Below are 20,462 nucleotides of genomic sequence, written 5' to 3'. Positions count from 1 at the left end.
CCCAACATACCAAGCACGCCAGTCATGGTGGGCCGATCATGAGGGTCTTCTTGTACGCACAACATCCAGATAATCATACATCTCAACACTTCAATTGAATTGCATGATTCAGCTAGTACTGGATCTAGTAATTCTAATGGCTTTTTGTCTTTCCACAAGCTCCAAGCCTGAAACGCATCAAGATTAGTGAAAAGCTACCAAACGATTTAGTTTTCAGTAATCTTTAGGAACTCACTCACATAGGATATAAGGCTAAAGGCTTCTTTATCATGATAATAACCCGTGTTTCTTTTACCACTAATAATCTCCAGTACAACTACTCCAAAGCTAAAAACATCTGATTTTACTGAGAAGAACCCATTTAGCGCATATTCTGGTGCCATATAGCCGCTGCATTAGGAGCAACTTAAGAAGATTCTAAATGTGAAAAAGTAGAAGTAGATTTTAACGTGTCAAATGTACGTACAAGGTTCCAACAATTCTGGTGCGGCTGCCATCTGTATCTCTACCTTTAACAATCTTTGCCAAACCAAAGTCTGATATCTTGGGATTCATATCCCCGTCTAATAACACATTGCTTGATTTCAAATCTCTGTGAATAATCTTCAACCGTGAATCTTGGTGAAGATAGAGAAGTCCTCGAGACGCTTCCTATCTTGCAAAAGTATCGTCAAAATGGATTTCAGATTGTTAACATAAAAATAATTGCAAATGAAAGTAAAAGATTGAGAGGATAACCAAATATGAAGTGGTCCAAGCTTTTATTAGGCATGAATTCATAGAGTAGTATCATTTCATGATTCTTCATGCTGTATCCCAAGAGCCTTATAAGATTCCGATGTTGGAGTTTGGCAATTAATAATACCTCGTTTTTGAATTCCTTCAAACCTTGTTTAGACTGACTCGACAGCCTTTTCACTGCAATTTCTGCTCCTTCAGGTAAAGTTCCCTTCTCAAAACATATGAAATCAGTAAAGTACCACATTAGACGCAACTTGTTAAAACTCAAATCTCAAGAGTTATTGTTACCTTGTAAACAGGGCCGAACCCCCCCTGTCCAAGTTTATTTGCAAGTGAAAAATTCTCAGTTGAGGATAGTATTTGTTTGAATTCAAAGAAAGGTACATCAAGACCTTTTCTATCTTCTTCGCTCAGCACCCCTCGGTCTAAAATATGGAGAATATAAATAGCTAATGTTCAACGATAATCGTATATGCTGCACAAACGATGATAAAAAGTATTAAATTGTGGTATTTACCTCGATTTTGCATCCTTCTGTAGAATATAACACCAATGCTGCAAAGAAACACAAGACCTAAACACGCGGAAATGACTCCTGGGATGAAGAGCGGAAAGTTTGTGTTTAGCCCATGGCCTTTTATGGTCCGTTTATGTTTTCATTTCTCTATTTAAGTTATGTATGAGGCATACTAAAGATCAGTTCATGAATTTGCAATAAACACATTTGCCTTTTCTAGTTATATATTATTATAAACTTTTTGAAGAAAACGGTTTTAAAGTAGTATCTTGTATTTGTTTTTCAAATGTTTTTTTATAGAACGAATGTGTATTTTGATTAACGTTTTGATTAACATCCCTATGACTATAGACTGTTGATGCATGACATTGTATAACTATGTAACTATTCTATATGTACCGGGAGAGAACTAGCTGTCTAGGTTTGAGAGAGACCTAGAAATTAGTTTAGTGAGAATTCTATGTTGACTGTGTCAACTTGTGTAATAGCTAGATCGACGTCATGAGGAGATGTCGACATAGGTTATGGAATTCCACATCCATCCTAGTTTGCCTATATATAAATAGGACTTGATGTCCTCATTTGTGGGCTGATGATTTAGATATATTGAGAGCTTAGAGAGAGAGAGTGTAATACCCGTAACTTTAAGTTTTACAAAATATGATATAATAATAATAATAATAATAATAATAATAATAATAATAATAATAATAAAAATAAAAAGAACCTGGATGAGTTATGTGATTATTTAAAATTTCAGTCATCATCTAGATCAGTTTGTTTACTATTCAAACGTGCCGGATAATTTGATAAATAAGATAAATATGTTCTCTGGATATTAACTCATCATCTTATTCAAACTTTGCCATATCTTCTTCTCAATTGGGATAACTCCAAAACAACTACACCCGTTATAAATTCCCAACGAATTTCATCAATCCTTTACATCTGCTCTCACACCTCCGCCCGTCTCTCTCCGCGTGAACCGACTCCGCTGCTGCTACACTTTGGCAGCGGGCGACACCACTGCCATTGCCGCCAACCATCACTTCCCTCCAATCTAGTTGTTACTGTTCGCGACACTAGGTAATTAAACGAACCCACTTTTGATTTTGATTTTGATTTTGATTTTATCATACCGGTGCGCCTTAATATTGAATATGATTTTCAAAACTTTCAGTTCAAATTCCGACGTTTGCGCCACCACCATCACGCCATGTGTACCGCCACTGTCGTCTTAACCTACGATTCCGTTCTGATTCCAAACAGCCTAGCACCGTTTGAGCTACGGTTCTGTTTAAAAGAAACCGATACAGTCACCGTCTAACGCAACGCGCATCACCTTCGTTGTCTCCGTTTTCGTTCTTTCAGTCCGACCATTGAGGTAAATTATGTTAGCCTATTTTTGAACACTTGTTTAAATACGTTATTTTCGTTCCGGCGACTAAGAAACAGAAGATATATATTGAACTCAGTTCCTATGATCCATGTTTACACAAGTCTAAACGACCACCTTATGTTTTAATAATGCTCTGTAAATGAATTATTTGTATAATAACCAAGAGTTTATTATTATATTTATTGTTTTACTTAATAATAAGTTATTTATATAAGAGTGAGTTTTGAGCTGTTTACATGTTAACCAGCTAACCAAACCTATATTACTATATGGAACAAAAGTGTCATATTATTTTATTAGTATTATGAAAAGATATTGTGTCACTAAATGGTTTTCGTGGAAGTTATAACTCAACGAAAATTATTTAATGAAATATCAATTAGTATATTATATAAAAATTCCAACCCTAAAGCCTTGTCGTCGGAAGGTCTATAACTCAACGTGTCGCATAATTAAGTTTAGTTTCATCAAAATTAATTGATCCGTAAATAAACCATAGGTCCTCATAATTGTTGGAGACGAGCCAATTTGTTTAACAACTAAGGTACGGTTTCTGTTTTTGTTACTCTTAGTATTGATCATGTTCTGTTACTTGGTAGTATGGTTTCTGGTTTCTTTCACTCATAGTATTGACTCTAATCCGTTACTTTGTAGTACGGATTTTTGTTACGCGTCTCTAACTGGGGTTCGCGGTGGTGGAGGGACTGGATCGGAAAAAAAGAGCGATTCTAGTTGTAAGATATCTAATGAAACCGTCGCTAGAATTGAGATATTATTTAAAGAGAAAGATCTCAAATATCTGGAGTTTGTCTTTGTATTTTATAGGGATGATCCGAAGGTACGGAATGTATCGTCAAATATTCAATATGATTCCACAAGATCTAGATCAATGCACCAATTGCGGTACAATAGAGTTGTAATTCGCTAGTTATTCCAGATGCTCGCCAAATCTGAAAAAAACCAGAGGTTATTTGTATTCCTCGGAAGCCCCCGCCCACATCACCATTCAAGATTTCTTGTCCCATTATCGGCCAAACCACCTGGGCATGTACATGATTGATTTCTAAGAATGGATAAGATCGCGCTAATTTCAATCCGTTTTCTTCCATTTATTCCTATAAAAAAGCAAGGATTCAAGAATCCCTTACTCCAAATCAAGGAACTATTCATACATTGTTGAATCGAAATAAGGAATCTTTACCCATTAGACCTTTTTGAAGAAGGTTTTGTTACTAACATGTCTACTTCCATTGTAGGTAATGTATTTGGGTTCAAAGCCCTGCGTGCTCTATGTTTCCTACTGCGTATGTTAAAACTTTCGACGGTCCGCCTCACGGTATCCAAGTTGAGAGAGATAATTTTAACAAGTATGGTCGTCCCCTGTTGGGATGTACTATTAAACCTAAATTGGGGTTATCCACTAAAAACTACGATAGAGCTTGTTATGAATGTATTCGTGGTGGCCTTGATTTCACTAAAGTGTGATGTATGGAATAGTGGAGTGTTGGAGTCTTTCTATTGATCGGTCATGCCATATAGGCCCGAATTGGACATCCAATTGCTTCGATTTGAATTATCCGGAGAATGCACCGTCGAGGTGAAGTCGGGACCTAAAAGATCGATTGAAACAGTACATAGACAAGTAAATTCCTTATGAATTTCAAGCTACTCTCTTTAATTAATAATTACGGGATTCATCATTCGAGAGGAAGTAGACTACTCAAGAATTTCACATTTCATTTATGTCATAATTGAATAAAGAATTCATAAAACCTAAATAAAAAGAATAAGGAAGACAGAAATAATAAAGTTTTGCTTGATCTTCACTAGAAACTTGAGTAAGGAGCTCTTCGATCATTTCAATGTTTGAATTGAAGGTTCGTACTGTCAGACTTATTTGATCTTATCAAATGTTATCATTTTTCTCGAATAAATTATGAATTCTATAAGATAATATTAAAGATCTTATCTAAAACTTACAGCAGCTTGCCAAACAAAGGCTAAAAGAAAAAAGAACAGGGGTATGACTGGCATAACATCTACGATTGGATTCATAAATATGGCCGAAATAAATAATAGAAAAAGAGCTCCAGTATAAAGATCTTCAGTAGTTTGTAAACCGATTGTATACCACCACTGATAAACACCATAATAGGCGATATTGACTGGCCAGGAGCACCCCCTCGAGTAAAAGCTTCTACAGCTGGTTGACCAAAATGAGGATCCCAAATTGCATGAGCAATAGGTCTTACATGTAAAGGGTCCTGTACCCATGACTCAAAATTTCCTTGAACTTTTAATTGATATCTGAAATAGACTAGGTTGCAAAAAAAAAAGAGTTTTTGTATCAATCTAAAGAAAGGTTTTTATAAGATCCAAAAGGTCCGTTGAGCACCTCCTGGCTATGTCATAATAGATCCGAACACTTGCCCCGGATCGACTTCCAAATCGTAATTGCTCTAGTGAATAACTAAAGAAAATAGATAGGTGGGAGATATAAAACTAGAAGAGAAAGAAACTAATTATAAAAATATCAATTATATAATAGAAATATCTCTCCGAGATTCATTAATTATTTGACTGTTGGCGGGTCTCTTTGTATGTGAGCAGCTATAGGTTTGCATTTTTACCCAATCTGGGAAGCAGCATCCGTTGATGAATGGTTATACAATGGTGGTCCTTATGAACTAATCGTTCTACACTTCTTACTTGGTGTAGCTTGTTACATGGGTCATGAGTGGGAGCTTAGTTTCCGTCTGGGTATGCGACCTTGGATTGCTGTTGCATATTCAGCTCCTGTTGCAGCTGCGACTGTTGTTTTCTTGATCTACCCAATTGGTCAAGGAAGCTTTTCTAATGGTATGCCTCTAGGAATTTCTGGTACTTTCAACTTCATGATTGTATTCCAGGCTGAGCACAATATCCTTATGTACCCATTTCACATGCTAGGCGTAGCTGGTGTACTCTAATATCTTTGTTGTAATCTTTTTTTCTATTACTCTGATCTTAGATAGTGTAGTTGTATCTTTTCATTCCCTAAGTAATTTTTTTAGCCACGCACACATTGCCTTAGGTTAAAAAAAAAAGACTTTCTAGTCAATGGTGGCCCTCCATGGATTCACCTATATAAGCTGCGGCTAAAGTTGCAAAAATAAGAGCTTGAATACCACTTGTAAATAATCCAAGGAACATGACAGGGATAGGAACCACTGAAGCTATGAATAGCGCATAGCAAAGCAGCGCCCAATACACCGGCAACTCCCATCATATGAAATGGGTTTAATGTCCAGTTATCAAATCCTTGAAAAAAGAGGATAAATCGAAATATAGTTGCTACACCAAAACTAGGCGCAAAGAACCAACCAGACTGACCTAGTGGATAAATCAGGAATACAGAAACAAAAACGGCAATTGGACCAGAGAATGCGATTGCATTATAAGGTCGCAATTGAACAGATCGAGCAAGTTCGAATTGACGTAACATGAAACCTATTAGTCCGTAAGCTCCGTGGAGAGCAACAAAAGTCCATAGACCGCCTAATTGACACCAACGAGTAAAACAAAGAATGTGCTAAACTATTAGCAGGAGTAGAAACTGCGGCATTTAAGAAATTGCAGCCTTCCAAATAGGAAATGGTCAATCCATTAGTATACCATGAAGTTACAAAGGTTGTACCCATGAACCAACCCCCTACGGCGAAATAGGCACAAGGAAAGAGCAATAGGCCGGACCAGCCTACAAAAACGAAACGGTCCCTACGTAACCAGTCATCCATAATAATCATTTTGATTTGCTACCCCGCCGTGATTGAATGAGAATGGATAAGAGGCTCGTGGGATTGACGTGAGGGGGCAGTGTAACATTTCAGGTTTTTTTCGCTTTATCATTTGTAACCGTTACCCAACCCATTTACGGGTACGGGCTCTTTAATTAATAGAATTCCCGGACTTATCAAGTTATAATTACTATATTATTTATTTATCGTTTCATTAATTTAACTTTGACGCTTTTAACCCAAATACTAGTTTTAGCCTCTTATATCCCCAACTTCAAACTACAAGGGCCTGAGTGCAACTTATGTTATATAACCCACCTTCTTAATTGGTTAATCCATTTACCCATCCCTTTGTCTAAACGGGTTTTCTTGGACCCGAATCAAGAAATCAATCAATTGAATGTCCAAATCTGTTTGTGATCGAGTTTTATATTAAAAAATCGTTTACTTTTGATTAGACAAGGCTCACCGACAAGTTAATTATGTTAATTACTTCATTTTAATCGTTTTTTTCCTTCTTTAACCTAACTGAAACCCTAAATCACGGATGAACGCGAAATAATTGTTATTATTCCAATTAACTGTGAGGATACCTTCCTTGTTTGATCGCCGACACTAACCCTCTATTTAATTGAATTCATTTGACTCGTTAGTTGCTCGCTCAAACCACTTAACCGCCGGCCCTGTTCTTGCGTCGTTTCCCCCCTTCTGCTCGTCATTTAAGGTGATTAAATATATGTTTTGAATCGCGTTTGCAAGGGGATCGGAACCCCTAAACTTGTTTTGGTTAATCATAACGGATTGGATCGAATCAAGTTTAGGGTTTATATAATAAATTGTTGAACAAACAGCTTGTGGTTATCAATTTTTTGAACCAGTGTTATTGCATATTGTCTGGGCTGGTCTGCTGGTAACACTTGTTTGTTGAGGGACGGAGGTCGTGGGTTCGAACCCAACCCAGCCTGTTTTTAATTCTTTTTACCCATTTTTGGTGATATTATTTCATATTAACCTCCTTTTTGATTATTATTATTGCTTAATAAATCTTATAAATATAACCTTTGCAAAACCGAACCTTCAAGTCCCCTGGAACCGGTTTTGTTATTTAATTTTTTTTAACACAATTAAATAACTTTCTTTAATATTAATTTATGTTCATAACATTTAATAAACGAAGAATGGTTACCGAACCTCTAGACTTGTCGTTTTTCTTCATAAATCTTTTATATATATGTATGAATATATATATATATATATATATATGTTATGATAACTTGTTTAATCACCCAAATTGTATTCATTTTAAAGATTCATGTACGTATAAATTTTCGAACTTTTATCACTTTATAAACATTTAATTTTTTTAACGAAAGCAAATATAATAACAACAACAATAAGGATAATCACGCTAATGATATAATATACAACCATAATAAAATGACAATAAGATCAATAACCTCATCGAGACCCACAATCCGTCTTATTATTTTGTCTTTTATATTTAACTCACTTTATCGTTAATAACTAGGATTAATTGTCGGCAAATCTCGGGAAGCTTGATCGTTTTCATCCTAGCTCTTTCTTTTATTCTCTCGTCCTCGTTTATCCTACTGTATAAGGTGAGTTTACATATCCCCCTTTTTCCATCTTTTATATTTTGGGGGTAGCATGTATACGTTATTTTACTCATTTTTATTTCACATCTATTCAAAACACAATTCAATATATGTTTATGTGTGATTATTGCATGCTCTATGATAATGATCTATGTGCTTAATTGTTTATTTTATGTTTGGTGGTTGGTAACTCATCCTCATCTATCCTCATCTAGTATGATCATACATTTACCCAAGTACATTGATTTCGTATCAATAAGAACGGGTCCAACTAAAACTTATGTATTCTCACCAACATTTAGTTGTTTACATTTTTATAGAAATAGTAATACTCATCATTTACATATGAATTGTGGTTTTTATCTATATATGTATCTCAACAAAAACTTATGTATTCTCACCAACATTCGTGTTGACAAACTCTATTTTTATACACGCTACAAGTACAAGTAATTTACATTGATCAAGATTGAAGATATTAGTTTTTACCTTAGGATATTTATCCAAACAATAAATATGATGTAATTGTTGTTCTGTTTATTGAATTTGTGTACTTGTTTTTGATATTAATGAATTAAATAATTATTGTCACTTTAATTAGTGTCTTTCAAGCTACTGTCCAATCTATACGTTACGCCCCGGCATGTTCCGTCTTTGGTCGGGGTGTGACAGATTGATATCAGATCCAGGTTCTATAAGATAGGTGGTTAGATTTAACAGCCTAGTAGCATGCTTAGGGTCCCTATACGTGATATTCCTTTACGTGTTTGCACCATGAATTATATTGATTGTAGTAGCTTAAATACTTTTTAATGATTTGATATTATTCTTGTACACAAAAGCACACACTTAATCCGAGGCTATGCTTCACTCTCAAAATTGTTTTTAATACTCTAGGATGATTTTTTATCAGGAAATTCTTTAAGAAATCCCACCTTTTTGCTCCACTCTCCTTGAGGATGATTCGTGGGACGGATATGTAGTAACTGTAAGAGGGACACACTTGTTTACCAAACCCTTGACACCAAGGCTTGCGAGCCTAAGGAAGTGCAATGCGCATAAATCTCAATCAACCGCGAGACCTGGTTGCCTTCCTGGAGTGTTCGGTAAGGGTGTGGAACTTATTAGGACAAAGCATATCACACCAAACGTACCCGAATCTGCTACCCTCATTGTATCAAACGTGGTCATATGACGATCACACTCTTAAATCAACGATGAGATTGTTGTTTAAATTTTCTTTTTATTTTGTTAAGAATGAATTTTTTTTTTTCAAATTATCAATTTTATCAATACTCTAAGTTAAGGTTATTAAAATTTTATCTTGTATTCCCATGAATTTTCATAAAACTCAAAATTTCACATAGTTATACAACTTTCCTTTTTTTTTCTCCAAAACATAATAAACTTTTCACGTGTCATCATTGTAGCATGTCTTCTTCCCGCCTTATCAACCGTAACCGTCGCACCAGCAACTCAGGCCGTAGCATGTCATCCCGCATCTCCAAGGGAATTGTGGAAGCCCTCCCAACAATCATCTCTCAATTGCAAACTATGAATGCTTCTTCATCATCCACTACTCCGAACCCAATTGCTTACCCCCTCAAACAATTCAAGAGTGTCAACCCACTCGAATACCACGGTATCGACGGTGCTACCGTTCTCCTCCAATGGTTCAAAGAAATGGAGAGCATATTCCTCCAATGTGAATGTCCCGAGGACAAGAAAACCAATTACGCCTCGAGCAAGCTTAAGAAGAATGCCCTCAATTGGTGGAATGGTGAGAAGCGCACACTTGGCGCTGAGGTTGCCATGGCCTTGCCATGGGACGACCTCAAGAAACTTATGCTCAAGAAGTTCTGCCCGAAACATGAGATTCGGAAGTTGGAAGAGAAATTTTGGAATTTGAAACAAGAAAGTGGTAATGACATCGCCTACAATGATCATTTCCATGAACTGAGCCTTCTCATTCCCCACATGGTCACTCCACTTGAGCGTGTAATCGACAAGTACATCTCGGGTTTGCCTATGGAAATCCAAGACTCCATTCTAAGTCGTAACCCTCAAACGCTCCATGATGCCATCACCTTAGCCGGTACCCTCACCGAAAACCACGTTAAGGCCGGGACCTTGACGCAGAAAAATTCCAAGAAGCCCAATGATAAGTCTGCATCCGAGCCCACCAAAGAACCCAAGCCCGAATATCCCAAACCCGAGTATTCTAAGCCCGAATCCTTCAAGCACAGCAACTCTCCTCATTACCGCAACAATAAAAGAAAGTCCAATTCCCAAAACTATGTTCTGGCCCAATCGCAAGCCTAACCCACCAAGAAGCCCTACACAGGACCCCACCCATTATGTGATACGTGTAACTTTCACCATTCGCCTAACCTCAAGTGTCGACAATGCACCCATTGCAATCGATTTGGTCACCTCTTTACCACATGTCGTGAACGCAACCAAATTTTGATGCAACCATTTACCTCGCCTCTTACCCAACCCTTACCTTATGCTGAAACCGTTTACTCAAGAACCCTCAACTATTAGAGCTTGTCACAATTGTGGAGACCCTAGCCATTTTCGTAATGCATGCCCAAGACTCGCACACATGAACCAAATTCAATCCTACCCAACTCAAACCGCTCAATATCAAGCCTACCAAGCCCAAGTAAATCAACTTCAACCAATCCAAGCTCAACCCATCCAAGCAATTCAAGTCCAACCCATTCAACCAATTCAAGTCAACCAAACCCCAATCAACCAACCAACCTCAAGTGACCAAGCTACTCAAGGGAAAGTACGTTACATCAACGGTTCCCAAGTCTAAGCCTAACCCTTTATGAAGACATGCTACGCAAAGACATTTCTTTTATTTAGTTCTTTTCATTTAAATCTAATCTATTGACTTCATTAAATCTCCAGTTTTGTTATGAATGAGAATTATGGTTATTAATAATGGTGTTCAATCACTCATTTATTCCTATTTTGTCGTTTAGTGCACTATTTATTATTACACAATTCATTATCATGATTTAAGTGGTCTATGACCGGTTAATTACCGGGACTATGTTCATGGTGATGTGCATAGTTATCTAATAGTACCGTATTTGTATCATAAACTACCTATGACCGATTTCCTACAAACGTGTTGGAAATTGGGACTATGAACATGTGTTGTACATAGTTATCTAATAGGAGTCACATGTACAAATTTTATTTCGATATTTTAATACATGACAACCCAAACCCTCCAAACTCACCTCATCCTCATGGTACCCTTATCACATCTCATCAATTTTATAATCTTGGTTTCAAACCTTATCTATTATTATACTCATAAGTCATGTGATTTGTTTGCTGTGTGAACCTATTTATTATTATGTGAATTTTCTCGTCTTCTCAAGTATTTTCTCTACATCGTATTTGTAAGTTACTTATATAATTTTAAAATTTTCCTCTATCTGTTTATTTCATTTTGCTTTTATTACTCTCGATGGTTAACTTCAACAATTTCGTTATTTTTTTTTTCATTTTACTAGTTAATTATGTTCATCAATTTTCATTCAATTTTTAGTTCATTGCTCTTGATCAAATGATATCGATTTAAAAAAAAAAAGTTTTCTTTTACCTTTGTTTTCAAACCACATAACGGGACGAACCATGTGCATCATGCGATGACCTAAACAATTATGAGTGCACACATAATTATCGAAATCCTTGCATGGAACTCATGGTGAATACGGTGGTGTGTTACAACGCGGAACCTAGGGTGATTTAGAGTAACGGTACAAATATTGATGTGATAAGGGCATGGTGGATACGCCGCTGGTACATCCTATATATAAGTGTCCTTGTCATACATTCCATTTGTAGCGTTAAACAGTTCATTCGAAGTTTTGTGTTATTATTTATTATTATAAAATAAAAAAAATCTCTCTTGATTTTTGTTTTCCTCCTTTATGCTATGTTTTTTTTTCTTTTCTTTATTCTTTAATTTCGGGACGAAATTTCCAAAAAATTGTGAATACAGTAACATTTCGGGTTTTTTTCGCTTTATCATTTGTAACCGTTACCCGACCCATTTACGGGTACGGGCTCTTTAATTAATAAAATTCCCGTACTTATCAAGTTATAATTACTATATTATTTATTTATTGTTTCATTAATTTAACATTGACGCTTTTAACCCAAATACAAGTTTTAGCCTCTTATATCTCCAACTTCAAACTATAAGGACCTGAGTGCAACTTATGTTATATAACCCACCTTCTTAATTGGTTAATCCATTTACCCATCCCTTTGTCTAAACGGGTTTTCTTGGACCCGAATCAAGAAATCAATCATTTGAATGTCCAAATCTGTTTGTGATCGAGTTTTATATTAGAAAATCGTTTACTTTCGATTAGACGCGGCTCACCGACAAGTTAATTATGTTAATTACATCATTTTAATCGTTTTTTTTCCTTCTTTAACCTAACCGAAACCCTAAATCACGGATGAACGCGAAATAATTGTTATTATTCCAATTAATTTTGAGGATACCTTCATTGTTTGATCGCCAACACTAACCCTCTATTTAATTGAATTCATTTGACTCGTTAGTTGCTCGTTCAAACCACTTAACCGCCGGCGCTGTTCTTGCGTCGTTTCCCCCTTTATGCTCGTCATTTAAGGTGATTAAATATATGTTTTGAATCGCGTTTTCAAGGGGATTGAAACCCCTAAACTTGTTTTGGTTAATCATAACGGATTGGATCGAATCAAGTTTAGGGTTTCTATAATCATTTGTTGAACAAACAGCTTGTGTTTATCAATTTTTTGAACCAGTGTTATTGCATATTGTCTGGGCTGGTCTGCTGGTAACACTTGTTTGTTGAGGGACGGAGGTCGCGGGTTCGAACCCAACCCAGCCCGTTTTTAATTCTTTTTACCATTTTTGGTGATATTATTTCATATTAACCTCCTTTTTTATTATTATTATTGCTTAATAAATCTTATAAATATAACCTTTGCAAAACCGAACCTTCAAGTTCCCTGGAACCGGTTTTGTTATTTCATTTTATTTTTTACACAATTAAATAACTTTCTTTAATATTAATTTATGTTCATAACATTTAATAAACGAAGAATGGTTACCGAACCTCTAGACTTGTCCTTTTTCTTCATAAATCTTTTATATATATGTATGAATATATATATGTTATGATAACTCGTTTAATCACCCAAATTGTATTCATTTTAAAGATTCATGTACATATAAATTTTACAACTTTTATCACTTTATAAACATTTAATTTTTTTTAACGAAAGCAAATATAATAATAACAACAATAAGGATAATCACGCTAATGATATAATATACAACCATAATAAAATGACATAAAATCAATAACCTCATCGAGACCCACAATCCGTCTTATTATTTTGTCTTTTATATTTAACTCACTTTATCGTTAACAACTAGGATTAATTGTCGGCAAATCTCGGGAAGCTTGATCGTTTTCATCCTAGCTATTTCTTTTATTATCTCGTCCTCGTTTATCCTAATCTATAAGGTGAGTTTACATATCCCCCTTTTTCCATCTTTTACATTTTTGGGGTATCATGTATACTTTATTTTACTCATTTTTATTTCACGTCTATTTAAAACACAATTCAATATATGTTTATGTTTGATTATTGCATGCTATATGATAATGCTCTATGTGCTTAATTGTTTATTTTATGTTTGGTGGTTGGTATCTCATCCTCATCTATTCTCATCTAGTATGATCATTACATTTACCCAAGTACATTGATTTCGTATCAATAAGAACGGGTCCACATCTATTTAGTTGTTTACATTTTTATAGAAATAGTAATACTCATCATTTACATATGAATTGTGGTTTTTATCTATATATGTATCTCAACTAAAACTTATGTATTCTCACCAACATTCGTGTTGACAAACTCTATTTTTATATATGCTACAGGTACAAGTAATTTACATTGATCAAGATTGAAGATATTAGTTTTTACCTTAGGATATTTATCCAAACAATAAATATGATGTAATTGTTCTGTTTATTGAATTTGTGTACTTGTTTTGATATTAATGAATTAAATAATTATTGTCACTTTAATTAGTGTCTTTCGAGCTACTGTCCAATCAATACGTTACGCCCCGGCCTGTTCCGCCTTTGTTCGGGGTGTGACAGGCAGGGATGGCTATATTTTTGGGAGCGAACTCCGGGCGAATATGAAGCGCATGGATACAAGTTAGGCCTTGGAATGAAAGACAATTCCGAATCCGCTTTGTCTACGAACAAGGAAGCTATAAGTAATGAAACTATGAATCTCATGGAGAGTTCGATCCTGGCTCAGGATGAACGCTAGCGGCATGCTTAACACATGCAAGTCGGACGGGAAGTGGTGTTTCCATTGGTGGACGGGTGAGATTTTCTTTTTAACGACGCCCCATATCCTTTCCTTTTCCAAATATTTTACGAATACGCTTTTTTGATATCGAAGTATGGATAAGACTTTGGTCTGATTGTATAGTAGTTTTTAACTAAAAAAGGAGCAATAGCTTCCATCTTGATAAAACAAGAGGGCGTTATTGCTCATTTTTTTTATTTAGTACTATTTGCCTTACATAGTTTATTTCAAAATAACGAGGACTTTTTCTAGTGTGTTTCGATTTGCGTGTTTTCTTTTTGTTTTTCTTTTTTTTTATGCATTGATATTATAGGTTTCTATATCATATACTTTTTCGAATATTTTATGAAGTTTTATTTCCAATTCAAAATCAATCGAAAAATGTAAATTTTGCTTATTGATTACTTTTCATTATTAGAAAGAATCTATTTTTTTATGTTAATTTAAAATATAGTAATACTAGATACTAGATAATAGTAGAGGGGCGGATGTAGCCAAGTGGATCAAGGCAGTGGATTGTGAATCCACCATGCGCGGGTTCAATTCCCGTCTTCTTTTGTGTTATGCTTATTTACTTTTTTTAATAAATTATTCGCTACAAAAGGATTTTTTTAGTGAACGTGTCACAGCTTCCTCCTATTTTTTTTGTAAAGACGAAGAAAGAAATTCTATTTTCTCTCCTATTTACTACGGCGACGAAGAATCAAATTATCACTATATTTATTCGTTTTTCGACTTCTTTTTCCAAGTGTAGGATAACCCCAAGGGGTTATGGGTTTTTTTTACCAATTGGGGCCCTCCCTTCACCACCCCCATGTGGATGGTCTACAGGGTTCATAACTACTCCTATTACTACAGGGCGCTTACCTAGCCAACGCTTAGATCTTGTAATATAAAAATGGCGTTGAAATCGATTTTTATTGACCAATCAGAATTGCCTCCCAAAATCTATAATTGCCTCAAAAGGTCCAAGATATATACATTATTGGACCTTTTGAATTACAGTCAAGAAGATCTTGCTAAAAATTCGAGGTATTTCGAATTGTTTGTTGACACGGACAAAGTCAGGGAAAACCTTTGAAATTTTTTCAATATTGAACTTTAGACATATAATAGTTTTGAATTGAATCTCTTTAGAAAGAAGATCTTTTGTCTCATGGTAGCCTGCTCCAGTCCCCTTACGAAACTTTCGTTATTGGGTTAGCCATACACTTCACATGTTTCTAGCGATTCACATGGCATCATTAAATGATACAAGTCTTGGATAAGAATCTACAACGCACTAGAACGCCCTTGTTGACGATCCTTTACTCCGACAGCATCTAGGGTTTACCAATTATTGTTCCAAAAACTCTACCCCTTTTAGTAATATCAAAAAGATCAGGAACATATATGTACGGAATAGAAAGATTCCAACCCCCCAAGTAAAGAACTGTTACAAATAATGAAGAAACTAGTAAATTTAAATATGAAGCAACATAAAATAAACCAAATTTGATACCGGAATATTCGGTTTGATAACCTGCTACTAACTTTTCTTCTGCTTCTGGTAAATCAAAAGGTAATCTTCACACTCGGCTAGGGAAGAAATTAGAAAACTAGAAACCCTATAGGTTGACGCCACAAATTCCATCCCCAAAAACCATATTTTGACTGCGCTTCAACTATATCAACTGTACTTGAACTGTTAGATAATCATAGTAGATGATAACATCACTGTTCCCATACCTATTGCAAAAATTCAGAAGAATTGCGCGAAGGGGCCATAGAACATCTGGAAAAAGCCCGGGCTCGCTTACGGAAAGTAGAAATAGAAGTAGATGAGTTTCGCGTGAATGGATACTCTGAAATAGAGAGAGAAAAATTGATTTTGATTGATTCAACTTATAAGACTTTGGAACAACTAGAAAATTACAAAAATGAAACTATCAATTTTGAACAACAAAAGGCCAGCAATCAAGTCCGAAAACGGGTTTGCGGGTATTTGGAGTTACGAAGGTGTGGCTGGAACGCATATTTTGCTTTCTGGGTTGTGATTTTTGGCAGCTATCTGGCATTGGGTATATTGGGATCTCGAAATATTTTGTGATGAACGTACAGGAAAACCCTCTTTGGATTTGCCCAAGATCTTTGGAATACATTTATTTCTTGCAGGTGTGGCTTGCTTTGGTTTTGGTGCATTTCATGTAACAGGCTTGTATGGTACTGGCATATGGGTGTCCGATCCTTATGGGCTAACAGGATTTTCAGTCCTCTGCTCTACCAACTGAGTTATCCAGACTATTCCTGATGTCTCATCCTCATTTTCATTTTACTAGAGAACGTGGGTCTATTTCAATTTAATGGGTATTACAAAGCCTCGTCCAGGTCCTATAATTTGTCAAAAGAACAACTTTGTAGGTTTCAATATGAATAAAAAGATCGATCGTGAATCATTCAAATGGGGATTCCTTGATCAAAGATGTTCATTTGTACATGTATCATATATGCCACATGTGACATGTGATACATTTCCGCTCGGATCCATTTGTATAAAGAGTCGTGAATGAGAAAGATAAGTACTTTTGAACCTCTAACACAAAAAGTAGAAAAAGGATACAATAAAGAATTAGGGAGTCAAATTGGGGATAGAGGGACGTTAACCCTCATGATTTTTTAAATCGACGGATTTTCCTCTTACTATAAATTTCATTGTTGCCGGTATTGACATGTAGAACGGGACTCTATATTTATTCTCGTCCGATTAATCAGTTCTTCAAAAGATCTATCAGATTATGCGTGAATGCTAATCAGGAAAAACCTATGACTGTACCATCTACAAGAAAAGACCTCATGATAGTAAATATGGGACCTCACCACCCATCAATGCATGGTGTTCTTCGACTCATTGTTACTCTAGATGGTGACGATGTTATTGACTGTGAACCAATATTGGGTTATTTACACAGAGGTATGGAAAAAATTGCGGAAAATCGAACAATTATACAATATTTGCCTTATGTAACACGTTGGGATTATTTAGCTACTATGTTCACAGAAGCAATAACTGTAAATGCGCTAGAAAATTTTGTTCTATTTTATTTTGATTTTAATATTTTTAGACAAACACTTTTTAATATGAGCAATCGTTCGATATCTCATATTGGTGATGTTATTGTTGCTGTGATCAAAGACGCAGTTCCAACATGCCTCTAGAAAGATCAGAAGTGGTCAGAGCTATAATTGTACGTACTTGTAAAGAACTTAAACGTGACAACGGTATGATAATACGATATGATGACAATGCTGCAGTTATGATTGATCAAGAAGGAAATCCAAAAGGAACTCGAGTTTTTGGTGCGATTGCCCGAGAATTGAGACAGTTCAATTTTACTAAAATAGTACATACAATATGCATTGGATACGCCGCTTATGGGGTTCTTCCTCCTGAGTTGAGACCAATCTATCATATAGATGAGGATAAACTAGTGACCTCGGATATTAATGAAATCTATAGAAGAATTATCTATCGGAATAATACTCTTACAGATCTATTAACAACAAGTATAGCTACGCCAGAAGAATTAATAATATCTCAGTAAAAATTGCTACAAGAAGCCGTGGATGCACTTCTTGATAATGAAATCTGCGGACAGCCAATGAGGGATGATCATAATAGAATTTACAAGTCGCTTTTAGATGTAATTGAAGGCAAAGAAGGAAGAGTTCGCGAGACTCTGCTTAGTAAACGGGTCGATTATTCAGGGCGGTCAGTGATTGTCGTAGGCCCTTCACTTTCATTACATCGATGTGGATTGCCTCGCGAAATTGCAATAGAACCTTTCCAGGCATTTGTAATTCGTGACCTAATTAGAAAACATCTTGCTTCGAACATTGGAGTTGCTAAGAGTCAAATTCGGAAAAAAAAACCTATTGTATGGGAAATACTTCAGGAAATTCTGGATAACCATCCTGTATTACTGAATAGAGCGCCTACTCTGCATAGATTAGGCATACAGGCATTCCTCCCCATTTTAGTGGAAGGGCGTGCTATTTGTTTATATCCATTAGTTTGTAAGTGCTTCAATGCGGACTTTGACAGGGATCAAAAGGCTGTTCATGTGCCTTTATCTTTAGAGGCTCAAGCAGAGGCACGTTTACTTATGTTTGCTCATATGAATCTTTTGTCTCCAACTATTGGAGATCCCATTTCTGCACCAACTCAAGATATGCTTAGTGGACTCTATGTCTTAACGAGCGGAAATTGTCGGGGTATTTGTGTAAATAGGTATAATCTATGTAATAGTAGAAACTATCAAAATGAAGATAATAACTATAAGTATACAAAAAAAGAACCCTTTTTTTGTAATTCATATGATGCAATTGGAGCTTATCGGCAAAAACGAATCAATTTATTCTCTATTTCCTTGAAAAAGGCGCTCAGCCTGCTGGAACTGTTCAGGATATTTTAGAAAAGGCAGAGGTTTATAAGGAACTTTGCTCTAATCAAATGAAATTCAATTAAATTAAGGAAATAAAAACTAAGGATAGGATAGTGATTTCTATATCATTTTGGATATCTTTTCTATACTATGTTTTTTTATTTCCTTATTTTTTTTCTTGCTCTACTTATTTTCTTGCTATCTTCGTATCTATTTATCATTGCTTTTATAGAATCTTTTTCTAAGTAAACCTTATTTGATGGATCCTTACAAAATAGAAAATTCTGACAATACCTGCAGTTTTCATTCGAAAGAAGAGTGCATGATCTCTCGAATTACTTCTGAATCAATTCAGAAATCATATGTAAGAACTATAGCATTTCGTAATTTATTGGAAAATCCACTTTGATTCTCTATCAACCAATAATGTGGGACCATTAACATGGTTAAAGCTAAATTGTTTGAAGTCCAGACGCAGCATGGTATTCTTTCTACCAATATGTTAATCTAGAGATGGTTTCAAAATAAATATTTTATCAATATAAAACACTCATATCGATAAAATGATTTGAACTACTTATTGGGGTTTTTTATCAGTTGACAAGGTTGAAGGTATTCTATCTAATATTTTGCTAGATAGTTTTATTAAACAAAAAAATTCCTTTTTACGAGTTGGGTCATTTCTATTCTCTTTTTCTTTATAAGTTCTAGTTTGTATCTTTCCTATTAGAAATCCGCCTCTTTGTAGTTTTGTCAAAAAAGAACCTTCAAATTTCAGATTTCGATCTAATACAACAATGCATGCATTAGTGATTCCAATTATTTCATTCGTTGTTCTTTTTCGTTTATCGAAGAAAATTTCCTATTATTCCTTGTTACTGGACGACTAACCAATTTCTTAAAAGATAAAAAAATATTTCAACAAAAAGCGCTTATACAACTATGAATAACAAAGCTCAAATCTACTTTATGCCTAACAGGATTATTAATCACTCGTTGGATTTATTCAGGCCATTTTCCACTAAGTGATTTATATGAATCATTAAATTTTCTTTCGTGGAGTTTCTCCCTTATTCATATAGTGCCTTATTTCAAAATAAGAAAAAATGTGTATTGTTTTATCAAGTTGTTTTCATTATAGGATAACAAGATGATTAGAAATCCTTTACTGAATAGAGCGCCTACTCTGCATAGATTAGGCATACATGCATTCCTCCCCATTTTAGTGGAAGGGCGTGCTACTTGTTTACATCCATTAGTTTGTAAGGGCTTCAATGCGGACCTTGACGGGGATCAAATGGCTGTTCATGTGCCTTTATCTTTAGAGGCTCAAGCAGAGGCACGTTTACTTATGTTTTCTCATATGAATCTTTTGTCTCCAACTATTGGAGATCCCATTTCTGCACCAACTCAAGATATGCTTAGTGGACTCTATGTCTTAACGAGTGGAAATTGTCGGGGTATTTGTGTAAATAGGTATAATCCATGTAATAGTAGAAACTATCAAAATGAAGATAATAACTATAAGTATACAAAAAATAGAACCCTTTTTTTTGTAATGCCTATGATGCA

This window comes from Bidens hawaiensis, unplaced genomic scaffold (genome assembly GCF_021521415.1).
Source record: "Bidens hawaiensis isolate Kalapana, Puna unplaced genomic scaffold, B.hawaiensis_p1.1 tig00000326_1, whole genome shotgun sequence".
NCBI lineage: Eukaryota > Viridiplantae > Streptophyta > Magnoliopsida > Asterales > Asteraceae > Bidens > Bidens hawaiensis.
Note: the sequence above shows the minus strand (reverse complement) of the source record.